General features: G+C 39.5%; 1 protein-coding gene across 1 annotated transcript in view; it reads right to left on the bottom strand.

Annotated features, from left to right (window-relative positions):
• Nucleotides 1-14873, bottom strand: part of LOC102829196 (chromosome unknown open reading frame, human C14orf105) — a 61838-nt gene that overhangs the window by 30846 nt on the left and 16119 nt on the right. The gene's annotated exons all lie outside the window — the stretch shown is intronic.

Raw genomic sequence — 14873 nt, 5'->3', positions numbered from 1 at the left:
GACAGACAGACGAGTGGCGGTTGCGAGGTTGCTGTTAAATAGGAATCTCCTTGTGGTAGGGCCCTTAAGTCCAGCTCAAAGGCGGGATTTCCATCCTCGGATGTCAATCAAGAGGCGGAAGCGCAGCAGGGGCTATTGGGTTGTAGTGAGATGCTTTGGGCTGCACTTGTGGGTCTCTAAGTTGGTAGACCCTGCTTCAAAGCCATGATCCAACGGTTAGGCTAGGACGGCACTCTCGAGTCAGGGGTAAGTAGGACAACCTGGCTGGCCCCTGCAGTCTCTTCCCACTAGGCAGCGTCTCCTCATCGACCTAGTCTCCAGACACCTCTCACCCCGCCGCTCCGTGGTCTGGGTTTCATTTAACACCTCCACCAGGTCTGCGCAGTTCTCGCCGCACATCGTTTAACCGCCTCCCTCCATGATAGAAGCCCTCGTGCAAGTTAGAAGAATAAAAATGTTGGACTTGAGGTTGATAGAAGGACACTGATGGGTTTTACAAATATTTGAAACTGACCCAACAAGATATATAATAGGTGATCACGGAGAGTGAAATATACAAATGGCACTGCAGCTACAGGGAATAGATGGTCTCATCTTTCACTGACATGGGGAATACTAGAGGAGGAACAGGCTTGGAACAATACAGAAGGATCAGATATTAAGTTTTGAGGGTTTTGGTTTTTTTTTAGTTTTTATTGTGGATTGAGTGAAAGTTTACAGGGCAGATCATCAGTTTTACATTCTACAAATCATACAAATTGTTTCATTACAATAATTACAATCCCTTCCATGTACCATCAGTTAACAGTATTTCTCTCTATTCACTTAAGCTCTTTTAAAACAAACAAACAAATAAAAAAACCCACTCAGGCATATATAATAATTTACACCACCAAAGGGCACATTCTGCAAGTCTGCCTCCTCGCCGCCATCTCTTAGTCCCTCTCTTCCCATGAATCTAGAATCCGCAGCTGCTCCCTTTCTCCATGTTGCCATTTCTGCCTCCAACTCTGGTGTCACTGCCTCTCTGGATAATGTCCCACATTCTGCCCATGCTCTTCTCCCTTGATGGTCCTAGGGTCCTCTGTTTCTGGACTGCAAGATTAACTACTCCCCCGTTTTTGTTATAAAACGTCTAGCTTTACATTTGTGGCAGTCACAATTAGTCATGATAACAATTACTCACTATTGAATCATAAGAGTCTTATCCCCTTGAGCAGGTTTTTGAGACATACCAGTTTAGATGTTGAATGGTGGGGGTGGTTATGTGCTGGGGAGTTCTGACTCACAGTGACCCTGTATAAGGTTTCCAAGGTTGTAAATCTTTACCAGAGCTGAAGACCTCATCTTCCTCCTGCAGGGCAACTGGTTAATTTCAAAGCGCTGGCCTTGCAGTAACCCACTATGCTACCAGAGCTTCTGCATGTTGAGTAGGTGATTAGACATACAGACATGGAGGTCAGAGGAGAGGCCTGTGCTACAGATGTATGTTTGGGAATCATCTCTAGGCAGAGCATAATTGAAACTAGGGTCATGGGCAAGGCTGAGTAAAGAAAAAAGTCAATAGTGAGAAGAGTAGAACCAAGGACTGCATACTTGAGCACCCACATCGAGAGGTGCAGTGAAGGGAGATGAGTTGGCCAAAAAGGCTGAGAAGCAATATCTGGAGAGAAAAGAAGAAAACCAGGAGGCTGTTGTGTTGCAGCATACAGTGGGAACATCACCTCCATCTTAGTCTAATATTAACGCCATTGCCAATTTATTTTAAAGTATATTTTACTGGTCTCAATTTCTACAATTTCAAAAAGTAGACGTAGAAGCCAGCTTGACTTGCCAAGTATTCAGGGTGAAAAAAGGGAATGCAAAATGAATGCTGAGTATCCAGCACTGTTTTGGGGGCATGATCCGAGCCTCCTCCCTCTCCTGCCCCAAAGGATAATTTCCTAGTCCTTCCCAGTCAGCAGTTCTTTCTGCTGGATCAGCCCAAAGTTGATCTGGCAAGTAAGAAAAAGGTAAGGAAAAGGGGGAGAGACTGGGGGAAGAACTAATCTTTATGGTAAATATGCACCTGGATTTGCATTTGTGGTAGGAAGTGGTTCTCTGTTTCATTCTCATCTCCAGTGAAGAAGCGAGTCTTCTAACATAATAACAAATAACCAAACAAAACCCACTGCCATTGAATCAATTCTAACTCATTGTTGTTGTTGTCAAGTGCCATCCAGCCAGTTCCGACTCATAGAGACTCTGCTCTTAGTGTTTCTGAGGAGCAGCTGGTGGGTTTGAACTGCTGACCTTGTGGTTTGCAGTCTAGTGCTAATCCTAGAGAGCCACACCAGAAGTCTGTCTTATAGTGACCTCTAAATAATGTTTCTGAGGCTGTAAACCTTTATGGGAGTAGACAGCCTCCTCTTTCTCCCATGGAGCAACTGTTGGGTTTGAACCACTGACCTTATGGTTAGCAGCCTAATACCTAACCCACGGTGCCACCAGGGCTCCTTTCTTACATAATAGTGTAGCAAAAACTTGAGATTTATTTGTTCCACTCTTCAGAATGTGAAGAAGCAGGAGTCAGCAGCTGATCAAGTCAGAATCCTGAGGGGAATGAGATAGACAAGGAAGGTGGAAGGGAAATCAAGGGAGAGGAGATCTCCAGGTATCCCTGGAAGGAAGAATTAGCAGTGAGTGAGGGGAGATTTCTAAGGGCTGGGAGAAGAATTCAAAGAAATGTTTGTGTCATCCTCTGGACCAGGGGCATTTGGGATTGTTTTTTCTTGATCAGGACTATATGCATTTGCACTCACGGCTGCTTATCCAACCTGGATTACAAATATTTCATTTCAATCCTTTTGTGAACCTTGGAGATAACTATGAAAATTCCCATTGCAGAGAAATTAATGACTTGCCCAAGATTTGTAAAAGCCAGCATGCATCACCTCTACAATTTAAGTTCAGGTCTACCCAGTTTTAAATCCCATGCTCTTTTCTCTATATCATGTTACCAAATCTGGTTTATCATCAGTAGCTCCATTTGTTGGAGACTGAGATTCAACTAATACATTTTGGGAATATGTTTTACTAAAACGCTCTGAAGATTCTGATGCTATACTAAGTAGTATTCTACTGACCTCCATCTGAATGAAGAAAATAAAGGAGCTGCGTTAAAATAGACCACGGAGAATTTCTTGTTGGGGCATGACTGAAAAATAGCATCTGAGGAAGCCAAACATTTTCAGTTATTTAAAATCATTGATCCATACATACATTCTTAGAGCCAGATTTTTACTTTGATAGTATGACTATATAATTAGTCAAAGATATATCTTTCTTCTATGTTCAGCTTCATTCTATTTAAATTAGACAGGGTTAAATGGTATGTATCTTTGAGACTTTTCTCTCAGCAATTACTTTCCTCCTGGTCTTTGAAAAGATTCTGAACATCACTTTCTTCTTCCACAAAGGACTCTAGATGGCAGTAGCTAACAATACAAATAGGATTCTCCATCAAATCATTTGCCTTGGCCATAGAAACACTGCAGAAAAAATTGCTGGGAAAATTATCTCCCTCAAAATAAACCAGTCAAAAGAAATGGCCTCCGAATTCTGAATTCATAGCAATGTTCCTTTTCCCTGCCTGGTAAGTTATGATGTCTCACATTATCATCTTTTGGGGAAACACAAAGGAGGGAATTACTGGAGAAATGGCAGAATATTATCCCTTTTCATTTCATGATATAGAAAGTGTAGTATTTGGCTAAAGAGTTCTGGATTATTTGGTTTCTGAAACAATGGTTGGTATGGAATTAGGATTAAATTGGGTAAAGTCTACCAGTCACTGAGGCTGGTGATAAGCACCAGACCAAAGTGATTGCTTCCATTTCCTGGCAGGAAAATAAAGGAGGACAGGAGCTGCTCAAAGAAATGCAACATTTATTTGACACCATGATTTGTGGCCCTGTGGGATAAAGCACTGGACCACAAGGTCGGTTTGAACCACAAAGTCCATGGTTCAAACTCAAAAAGACTCCTTGAAAACCCTATACAGGGTGGCTGTGAGTCAAAACTGATTCAAAGGCACTTAACCACAACAAATGACTTAAGTATGTATTCTTTAAGGTTCTAGAAAGAAGGTAAAAGGATCCATAGTAGTCTTGCACCAAGATCATAAGTTCACGGAGGAATTTCTGGTCAAGACAGTTTAGTTAGTTCATGTTTCCATAACATTCATTGCTCCAAACATCCAGCTATGAAAAATAAATCATAAAACCAAAATAACATGTTCAGACTTCAATAAAAGGCAAATATCTCTATGGGCCAGGAAACAACTGAAAAGAAAAAAAAAAAATTTTTTTTTTTAAACTGAGGAAGGTTGATCCACATGGTAGTTAGGGCTCCTAACAGCTGTGAGTTGTTTCCTTGGGATCAAAGGGACCCCAAAATGCTCCATATAAAATAAGAAACCAGAGCCAAGCTCCCAGCTTGAAGTCTGGGCTAGCTTATTTCCTACTGCTTCATTCACCCCATATAGAAGAGCTTCATCAAAAGCTATGCTGGAAGATTTTAGAGGCAATATCAAAAAGTTGAATATAAAGAAGTTAGGTCTTTATGTCAGTATATTCAAGAGCTTATATAAATTAATAATTCTCTAGAAAAATGTTGTTAGTAAAATTGAGCCATGAAGAAATAAGATTACTGAGGTTTGAGATTCATAAAAGAAATTGAGTTAGTAAAAAAAATTCTCACTTCCCCCCAAAGTCCAAGTGTTCAAAGATGGTCTGCCATACCAAACTTTTGAGGGAAATATATTGCTCAAATGTTAGCGAGTCCTGGTGGTACAGTGACTAGGTACTCAGAGAACTAACCCAAACTTTGACAGTTTCAACTCAGCAGCCGCTCTGCAGGAGAAAGATGAAGGAGTCGGCTCTCGTAAAGATGACCACTTTGAAAACTCCACCGGTCACTTCTACTCTGTCCTACAATGTCACTGATTTAATGACACCAGGTTTATATCAAATGTTGTGGAGAATAGAAAAGAGGGAGAGAGAATCAGTTTAGCACTAATATGATCTCAATAGCAAAACTGGAAAAAGACAGTAAATGGAAATTATAGATCGACTTCACTTATGAAAACAGATATAAAAACCTAAGTAAATGACATATTGTCATGTATTGACATATCTCATGGTTCAACATCATAAAATCCATTAGTGCAGGGGTGGGGAACATCTGGAACATAGGTTGTATAAGGCTCAAAAGATCATTTAGTCTAGCCCGGCCAAGGCAGCTGTAGTTCCAGCCATCACATTGATATTGTAGTTAGGTGCTGTTGAGTTGGTATAGGGTTTACAGGAGTGGTTAGTGAAGTTTGAACTGCCGACCTTGCAGTTCAAACTGACCTTGTGGTCCAGTGCATTATCCTGCAGTGCCACACCAGGACTCCAATACATTAGGGGTGAGTTAATTAAATCTTTGACCAAATACAGCAGGCTAATTTTTAAGTTAATAATTTTGTGTGGGCCGCAAATGGTGTTATAAAGTTTAGCAGGAAAAAGGTTTTCCACCCCTACATGAATGTCATATATTGCACAAATAGATTAAAAAGAAAATCTACGTGCTCATTTTAAAACATAGAGACAAAAAAAATCAGTAAAATTTAACACTCAGTGCCGATCAAAACTCGTAGCACACTAGGTAGGAATAAAGAACATTCATAGCTTAAGAAGGAACATTGTGTCCAATCTCTTTTTTTCGTTCCTTCAGATCCACTGGCCACTTTTCTCTACTCTGGCCTCTGCCTATAAGGACTGAGTCAGCAATCTCTGCCTTCTGACTTCCCACAGTGCTTAGCCATGGAGGAGCACTGGCAGGAGATCTGAGGGAAGGAAGAGTGAGGTCAGGGTATTTATTTCTCAAACTCTCTCCTGCAAGGTTGTATCAGATTGGCAGTGTCCCTCAACAGAAGGTCACAGCTCCTCTCAAAGCAATTTTCTCTTTCCTTCTAGGTTCCAGAAATCTCTCCCTCTGAGTCCCTTTGTCTCAGTGGTGGTTAGCCTGTAGCTGCCACTAGTGGTTATCACAGTATCATTTGTAGTTCCTCTAAATTCAACCCTTTGTAAATAGTTACTCTGTGCAGAAGACTTCCTTGAATTTTCCTAATTTGCGTATGCCATCTGTTTCCTTTTGGAACTCAGAAGGGTAGAGGCATCTTTCAAAAATCTATTGCAAACCTCAGACTTAGTTTTAGAACCAGACTCATTAGTGTCATGGATAAGGCAAGGATGCCCATTGTCACTGCTTGTATTCAACTTTGCAAGGGAAGGTCTAGCCATCAGTGCAAAAGTCAATAAAGACAAGAATGAGGAACAAGAAGGGAAAAAAGATCCTTATTTATAGAAGATATAAGTGCTTGCCTAGAAAATCTACAATCTAAAGACAACTTGAAGGTGTTTTAATAACGTTATGGAATATGAAAATCAATATATAAAAGATTGTATCCTTCTTATTTACCAGTAGTAATCATTTAGCAAGTTAAGTAAGAAAATAGGCCCCATTTATAATGAGGAGGAAGAAAACCTGTAAGTACTGTTAGGGTCAGGTTTATGCATCAATTTGGCCAGTCTTCAGTTATTCAATGAATAACTTTGAAGGTTTTTGGTAAGGTGATGAAAGTCTACCATCTGGGTAGACCTGAATCAATCAGTGGCATGGCCAGAACAGCAGAGCTGAGACTTCACTGAGGAAGAAATTCCACCCGTAGACTGAAGCACATGTCTGGGTGTTCCCATCTGTCCTTCCTGGTAACATGTCCTATGGATTTCAGACTTGTTTAGCCATCCCTTACAATCACATAAGCTAATTCCCATCAATAAATATCTTAATATACATCTCCTACTGGCTTTGTGGACTCCTGGTGTGGTGCTGTAGGATCAGCACTGGACTGTGAACCACAAGTTCAATAGTTCAAACCCACCAGGTGCTCCTCAGCAAAAGTCAATAAAGTCACTATAGTCAGAACTGACTTGATGGCACTTAACAAAAACAAGAACAACAACTGGCTTTGTTTCTCTGGTTGTACTCTAATTAATACAGATGCCTAGAAACAACCCTACCAAAAATTGCACAAGACTCCTGTGGAAAACGTTATTGGAGACCTAGAGGAAAATCTAGTAAATACAGATTATGCTATGTTCTTGACTTGGAAGATTCAACATTGTATGGTCAATTTCTCCCCAGTTAATCTATGAGTGTAATAAAATGTCAATCGGAATATTGATGAGTTTTTTCATGGAACTTGACAAGAAGAACTAAACATGAAGAAGATGAGTTTGTCCCATGGAATAACAAAGGGTCAAGAAGAGCAAAGACAATTCTGAAGAAGAGAATAAGAAAGTAGGAGGAGGTAAATTAGTTCAAGGGTACGTAAGTAAGACAATGTGGATTTCCTGCTTCACAATATACAATACACCAGTAGACCAGGAAAGGGGGACTCAGAACAGATTCATAACATGGTGGGAATTTGATATATGACAGAAATGATATAATTCAACAAAGGGGGCTGTAAATGTTCAAGTGAAAAGAGAAGCAAAATCAGATTCCAGTTTCACACTTATACACAAATATATTTCAGATGGATTAAGACCCAAATATGATGTCTCTATGACCTTGAGGAAGAAAAACATTTCTTAGACAAGATCCAGAAGTATACATAAATATGTGTATCTTCTTCCATCCTACTTTGCATATAAAATCCAAAATCCATTGGTAATTATGTGTTTCAATCCCTGATACATATGAATTACCACTTTAAGGACCTATAACCAAACAACTTGAGTGAACCAGTCACTGGGTCGGAGAGCTCAGGCCCATACTCAAGGGGACATCAAGTTAATTGGCACAACACAGCCTACAAAGAAACTGTTCTACATACTACTTTGGTGAGTAGCAACTGGAGTTTTAATAGCTTGTGAGCAATCATGTGGAGTGTAACTATTGGCCTTTCACCACCTGTACACAGATAAATTTCAGATGGATTAACACTCAAGTATGAAAGTGTCTATGACCTTGGAGAAGAAAAACATCGCTTAGACCAGATAAAAGAAATATAAAACATAAAGATGAAAATTGAGAGATTTAACAACATGAAAGGTGGAAATCTTTATATAAACATACACACACACAATTGATTCAGGGTTCTCTGGCAGACTATCTCAGATCTTAGCAACTTCAAGTTAGAGAACCTTAGCTTGTGCCCTGTGCTTTATCTGGGGAGTACACGGTCAGGAAGTGGAAAGGGCCAAGTATGTAACTCAAATTATTTAGGATGCAATTAGATTTGGTTTAATAATTAAAGATACTTTTAGAATTTTCTTTGGCAGAGATTAGGCTATTAATTAGCATGTCATGGGAACCCAGCATTTATTATTCTCTCAAAAACCCATTTGTGGTGGAAAATGTGCTGAGCCTCATTTGTGAAGATAATTATAGTTGATATTGTTGGAGGTGTCTGCCAAGTTCCTAGTGATTTCCCTCTTCTCTGGGAGTTGGCTTCAGAATCTATAGGAGTGGCTTCTCTGCCCACATATCTACTGCATGAGCTTATTCTCTGGCCATGGCTCATTGGACCAGAGCTGGAATTGTGAAAAAAGCTGAACCAATACAATATTTTCTCTGAGGAGTTTGCAATTGAGAGTCCAGTCACCTTAGGCCAATCTATTTGACTGGAACTATAAAATGCAAAGTCAGGGTGGGCGTATTTCATGAAATAGTCCTGAGAAGCAGAGGAAACGGTTTTACAGGGAGAGAGGAAAGCAAATGCACAGAGAAGAGCTTAAGGGAGGTACATATAGTTCTTCTGCCTTTTAGGTTCCAAAGCACAGCTCTTCCTCGAACTCCAAGTGCCTCCTAGATTCTGGGTTTAACAAAGCACCCCTATATCCTTATAGAACATCTCATTGGTTGCTTCAGCTAGCTAATTGGATTTATACTAAAGTGATATTACAAGTCTTCAATGTTGTTGTTAAGTGCCCTCAAGTCGGTTCCGACCCATAGCGACCGTGTATAGGATTTCTGAGGAGTGGCTGGTGAGCTTGAACTACCAACCTTGTGGTTCAAATTAACTTTGCAGTCCAAAGCGCTAACCAACAGTGCCACACCAGGACTCCTACAAGTCTGCAACTGCAGGGAGTATACATTGAGTGTTTTTGTTACTTTTCTCCCTCAGGGTTGATGGGTCTCATTTTCATTCATTCATCTATTTATACATTCACAACTCATTCATTAATTAACAAAATTTTAAGGGAGTAAATGTTAAGTGTTAGTGGCCGAATACTTAAGACAGTGTTTGCATTCAAATAATTCACTGGCCTAATTGGTTAGTGTTTTAAATACCAAAGTTCTCTTTTTGGGTGGAATTCACTATTGAGAGAATCAAAGCCTATTATTAGCCTAGTGTTGATAGATATAAACGCATATTATGAATCCAAAAGTGCCACACAAGTATTTTTCACTTGTTAGAGGAATTAGCTTCTACTAGAGCGGACCAACTTAGAGTCTTCACAGGAACATCTATTAACTTAAATAGAGTCCCGTAGAAGGAAGCATTTGATTTAGGAATAAAACAGCTTAAAAATTGTCTAGTTTGACTAGAGACATGCTTATACATTTAAAAATTAGATATCAATTTCAAAGATTTACACTTAATTTTTCTTTAATTAATCAATGTTTTAAGGAGTCAAATTTTGGGGGGAAGGACCCCCAAATAATTATTTTATGCCAAAGAATGATTGTGAACTTCTGAAGAAGACAAGTGAATGAAAACCATGGAAACTGAAATAATTCCAAACAAATGATCTCAGTGTACCCCTGGGATTGATTCAGGCATCTGGGTGAATGGGAAATCAGGTGGGATTTGGCTCCAGTTCCGTTTTCATGCATCAGCAGTAAATTCTGTACCTTTTAGTGATGCTCAGTTTCAAGGACCCAGTCATAGCTCTTTCTTTTCCCAAGTTGAGAGTTATCAGAAATTTTAGCTCTCCAGAGGAAATTCAAGAGTCCTGGTGAGGTGCTGTAGGATCAGCACTGGACTGCTATATACAAGGTTAGTGGTTCAAATCCACCAGCTGTTCCCCAGAAACCCTATGTAGGGTAGCTATAAGTCAAAACTGACTAGATAGTCCTTAACAACAGCAAGAACAGGTGATATCCATTAAATATTCATTAAGGAGAATGCAGTTAAATCTCTTAATTACTAGTAATGCTATTTGTTGTTGTTGTTAAGTACTGTTAAGCTGGTTCTGACCCATAGTGACACTGTATAGGGTTTCCAAGGAGCGGATGGTGAGTTTGAACTGCCAACCTTGTGGATCAAATAGACCTTGTGGTTAAGTGCTTATCCTACTGTACCATACCAGTGCCACATTATAGTAAAGTGGAAAAAAAACCTATAAAAAACTACTGAAAATTCCAAAGATTGTCAAATTTTTCAAGTTTCACAAAGCCTAATCACAGAAAGGCACAGGGATACTGGTTCTTCATAAACCCATCGGTCTGAAACATAAAACCCAGGTGTTGTTGTTAAGTGCCGTTGAGTCGACTCCAACCCATAGCAACCCTGTATAGGGTTTCCGAGGAGCAGCTAATGAGCTTGAACCACTGACCTTGCAGTTCAAATGACTTTGCAGTCTGGCCCACAGTGCCACACCAGGACTCCAAAACCCAGATAGGTGTATTCCTAATACACCAGACAGAAAGATTGCAATTCAAGTGAATAAATTTCTAATCCTTATTATTTTAAGTGTCTCAAGATAGTTTCCTTGGTCATGTTTGGTTTATAGGAAGCCCCCTGGCCTGATAATGAAGACTTCCACTCTCCCAGCCATTTCTATGACTTAATGGTAAGTCATGTAATGTCTCTATGCCTAAACTTCCTTGGATGTCAAGTAAAGATAATATCTATCTTGCTTACTTCTCAGGATTGTTGGGATGTCAGATGACTGGCATGAAATCAAGTCTATAATGCAATGCAAAATGAAACGGTATGTAGGTCATAAGGAAAATATGCATTGAAAACTGACTCGGCCTGGAATTGAGTAATCTGTCTGTGAGCTCCAGAACACACATGTGAAGTTCATGTTTGTACTCTAGGGATGCCATGGGACACCTGGCACCAACAGCAGAAAGGGAACCCAGGAAGAAGGGGTTGAGGAATCCTGAAGATAACATTACCTGTTTCACATAACGTAAACAATTCCATAGATACCATACTTTGAAAAACCATTGTTGTGGGTTGAATTGTGTCCCCATGAAGGTATGTTCAACTCCTAATCCCTGATATTTGTCAATGTGATCTTATTTGGAAATACTTAAGAAATACATCTTTGTAGCTGTAAGCAAGTTAAGATAAGGTCATGCTGGAATTGTTGTTGTTGTTGTTGTTGTTAAATGCTATTGAGTAAATTCTGATTCATAGTGACCCTGTATAGGGTTTCCAAGGAGCATCTGGTGAATTTGAACCACTGACCTTATGGTTCAAACTGACCTTGTGGTCCAGTGCTTTATGCACAGCATCAGTTAATATTGTGACTTACGTTGTTGTTATGTGCCGTGGAGTCAGTTCTGACTCATAGCGACCCTGTAGAGGATTTCCGAGGCTGTAAATCTTTACAGGAGCAGAAAGCCTCATCTTTCTCCTGTGGAACAGCTGGTAGTTTTGAATGGATGACCTTGAGGTTAGCAGCCCGATTCATAACCACTACGCTACCAGAGCTCCTTGTTGTAACTCATAGCAACCCTGTGTAGGATTTCTGAGGAGTGGCTGATGAATTTGAACTGTAGACCTTGTAGTTCAAACTGACCTTGTGGTCCAGCCCATATCCCACAGAACCAGAATGGGCCCTAATTCAGTGACTGGTGTCCTTAAAAGAAGAGGGACATTTAGACCCAGATACAGACATAGGAAGAACCCATCTGACAATGGGGCAGACATTGGAGTAATTCATCTATAAGTCAAGAAACATTAAGCATTGCAACCATCAGAAGCTAGAAAAAGGCAAGAAAGGATACTGCCCTTGAGGCTTTAAAGAGAGCATGATGCTGTTGACACCTTAATTTAGGATTTCTAGCCTCGAGAATTATGAGGCAATATCTTTTTATTGTCTTCAGTCATTCAAATGTATAGTAATTTGCTATGGTATCCCTAAGAAATGAATACAACCATTGCAATTTTGCTTTTGTAGAGTGAACCCATTTGTTATTGCCTCATTTTTTCAGACTGTTGCTCAGTACTGGGTATTCTTCATTTGAGAACCAGTGTAGCAGAAAGGGATCTGATGTTAGATATAGTCTATCTTTGGGTACACAGACACATATATGCATACTCATAAGGATACTGACAAGGAAGACTTGGTAATGTTGAGATCACTGAAAATAGCCATTTTTCTAGGAGATTTTCATTCTCCCAACAGAGAGCAGCCAGCCAGGAACAGTGCCCAAAAGATGTCTTAGTTCAGGCCTTCTGTGATTCTGACCCAGCTTTGACTCTTATGGCTGGTATTTTTAACTCATATTTGTCTGACTCCAAATCCTACTCATACGCTTTCAACTATGCAATAGTCTATGTAAGATAAGAGCATAAGAGTTTAGGATAAAGGAACTAGAAACTAGAGCTCCTAAAAACCATAAAAGCAAATGCCTAAAATAAATAAGTTTCCAAACTTTTGGGTGATGATATACTTACTAATCTGGACACAATTTTCTTTGAACTCTACAATGAATCCCTTTTCAGATCAGCTCTTATTATGGACAACTAAAAAGGCTGGATGAAATAATAAATGAGGGGGCTTCAAAAAGTTCGCACACACACACACACACACACACTTACACTCATACTCATGTGTCACATAATTGGGTAACAAATTACTGCATATATATCCATGGTCCCAGCACCCCTAAAGGCTATTATATTAAAAATTTGAGGTACATAAAATGGTTCAAAATAACAAATGGCACTGCTTTGCAACACACATCAGAATATTACTGTAATTACTGTGTTATTCAGTAAAAGATATTTTAGTGAATCTAGAAATGTTTCTTTAATGTGCTTTTTGGGCATAGAAAGGTATACTCTATACTAAGTAACATTTGACTGACTGACTGACTTTAGGTATGAATGGTATCTGTTTCGATTCACATACAAATTTGACTTAAAGACAGATTTGGGAATGGAACATATTCATAATCTGGGCACTGCCTATATATAATAATGTATCCACACCAAGTCTAAATCACATAAAGGTCTATATCACAGGATTTATCATGGACATTGAGCAATGTATGACTGTATGTACAAGAGAACTTCAAAATGTTCATGGAAAAAGAGAATTAAAAGATAACGGCATTTCCCCCACAAACTTTTTGGATCCCCCTTGTGTACATGTGTGTATTTATTACAAAATATAGTTACAAACACATGTATTTTTGTGAAGGCTTCAAGGAGCTAATAGGGTAGTGAGAGAAAGACAGGCAAAAGTGCCTAAGCAAAGGTAAGAGTGGCTTATTGGGTGGTAATGCTTAGAAAAAGAACCACTTTGTCTCCTCTCTTAGCTCCAAACTCTACAGGGAAGGTGAGGATAGTCAGGTATCCAGTTTTTATGCAAAGCTTTTGAGCTTTCTGCACAGAAAAAGTAACAGAGGAAATACAGGTCCAATATGTTGCTGGGATAGACGCACACTGTACCTGCTGGCTTATGTGCTAGACTTCTGCCGAGAGTCTCCTGACAGGGAAAGCGGTAAGATTCCTCATGACAGTGCAGGAAATAGATAACAGTGAACAATTTACCACTCTGCCTCTTAATTGATGCCAGTATTCATTTTCAAATAATTACAGGGTAAACTCCCTCCTCTCTTCCCAACCGCCCCCCCCACACACACATCAGAAAACCTATTGATTATATTTATTAACCAGCTCAGTGTCAGTTTCTATTTTTGTGTCAAATACTGGTGTGAAAAGATTTGTTGGCCTCTGAAGTTATTGGAAAGAATGTTGTTAAAGAAGTGAACTCACGCTTGTTAAAACTTGCACCATCTAATGTTAAATATGTAGTGACAGGTAGTTAGTAAACATCTCACATAATAGATTCCTTTGGTTGTTGTTGTTTAGTACTCCTCAATACTCTGTTCCACTTTAACCAGATTCATGCTGCACTTTGGATATGAGAAAACCTGTCATCAGCAGAAGCCAAGGTAACCAACATGATAGATAATATGGGGAAGAATTTAGGTGTGGGCATTGCAGACTTGGGTAAGGATGATGCCAAATGCTGCCTTGGATTCCAGTGCCCCTAAGTTAATAGTTAACATTTAGAATGATAAAGATTTGTGACAGGACTATAGACATTGCTTAACTGTGGCAGTTAAGGGCACAAGCTTTGGAGACAGATAACTGGCTTCATTGTGTTCTTAGGCAAATTACTTAACACTCTGAACCACATGTATGAAATAGGATAACACTTTAGTTCTCATAAGGTGGCTATAAGGATTAAATGAATGACATATGTAGATTAAGTTGACTAATATAATGCCTACCTTGTACTAGGTAGTAATTAAACCAGTTATCATTGAGGTTATTATTAAGAGTGACTTTTCCAGGGTCATCTAACTGATTGGTACTATAGTCAGTTCTTTTGGGTCCCACTATGCCTAAGTCTTGTCATGATACCGCCTCTTGCTATGTAATTATAAAAATAAATTTAAAAAAACTGTAGTCTAAGGTAAGGATCACGTGGAACCTCGGCAACCTAAGACAGAGCCGTTGCCATGCTGCAATGAGTCTCGATGACAGGTAAGACGGAGGAATTCGCACTGACCGCCTAAGACAGGCA

This window comes from Chrysochloris asiatica, unplaced genomic scaffold (assembly GCF_000296735.1).
Source record: "Chrysochloris asiatica unplaced genomic scaffold, ChrAsi1.0 scaffold00067, whole genome shotgun sequence".
NCBI lineage: Eukaryota > Metazoa > Chordata > Mammalia > Afrosoricida > Chrysochloridae > Chrysochloris > Chrysochloris asiatica.
The sequence above is the reverse complement of the archived record's forward strand: the minus strand, read 5'-3'. Positions and strand labels throughout refer to the sequence as shown.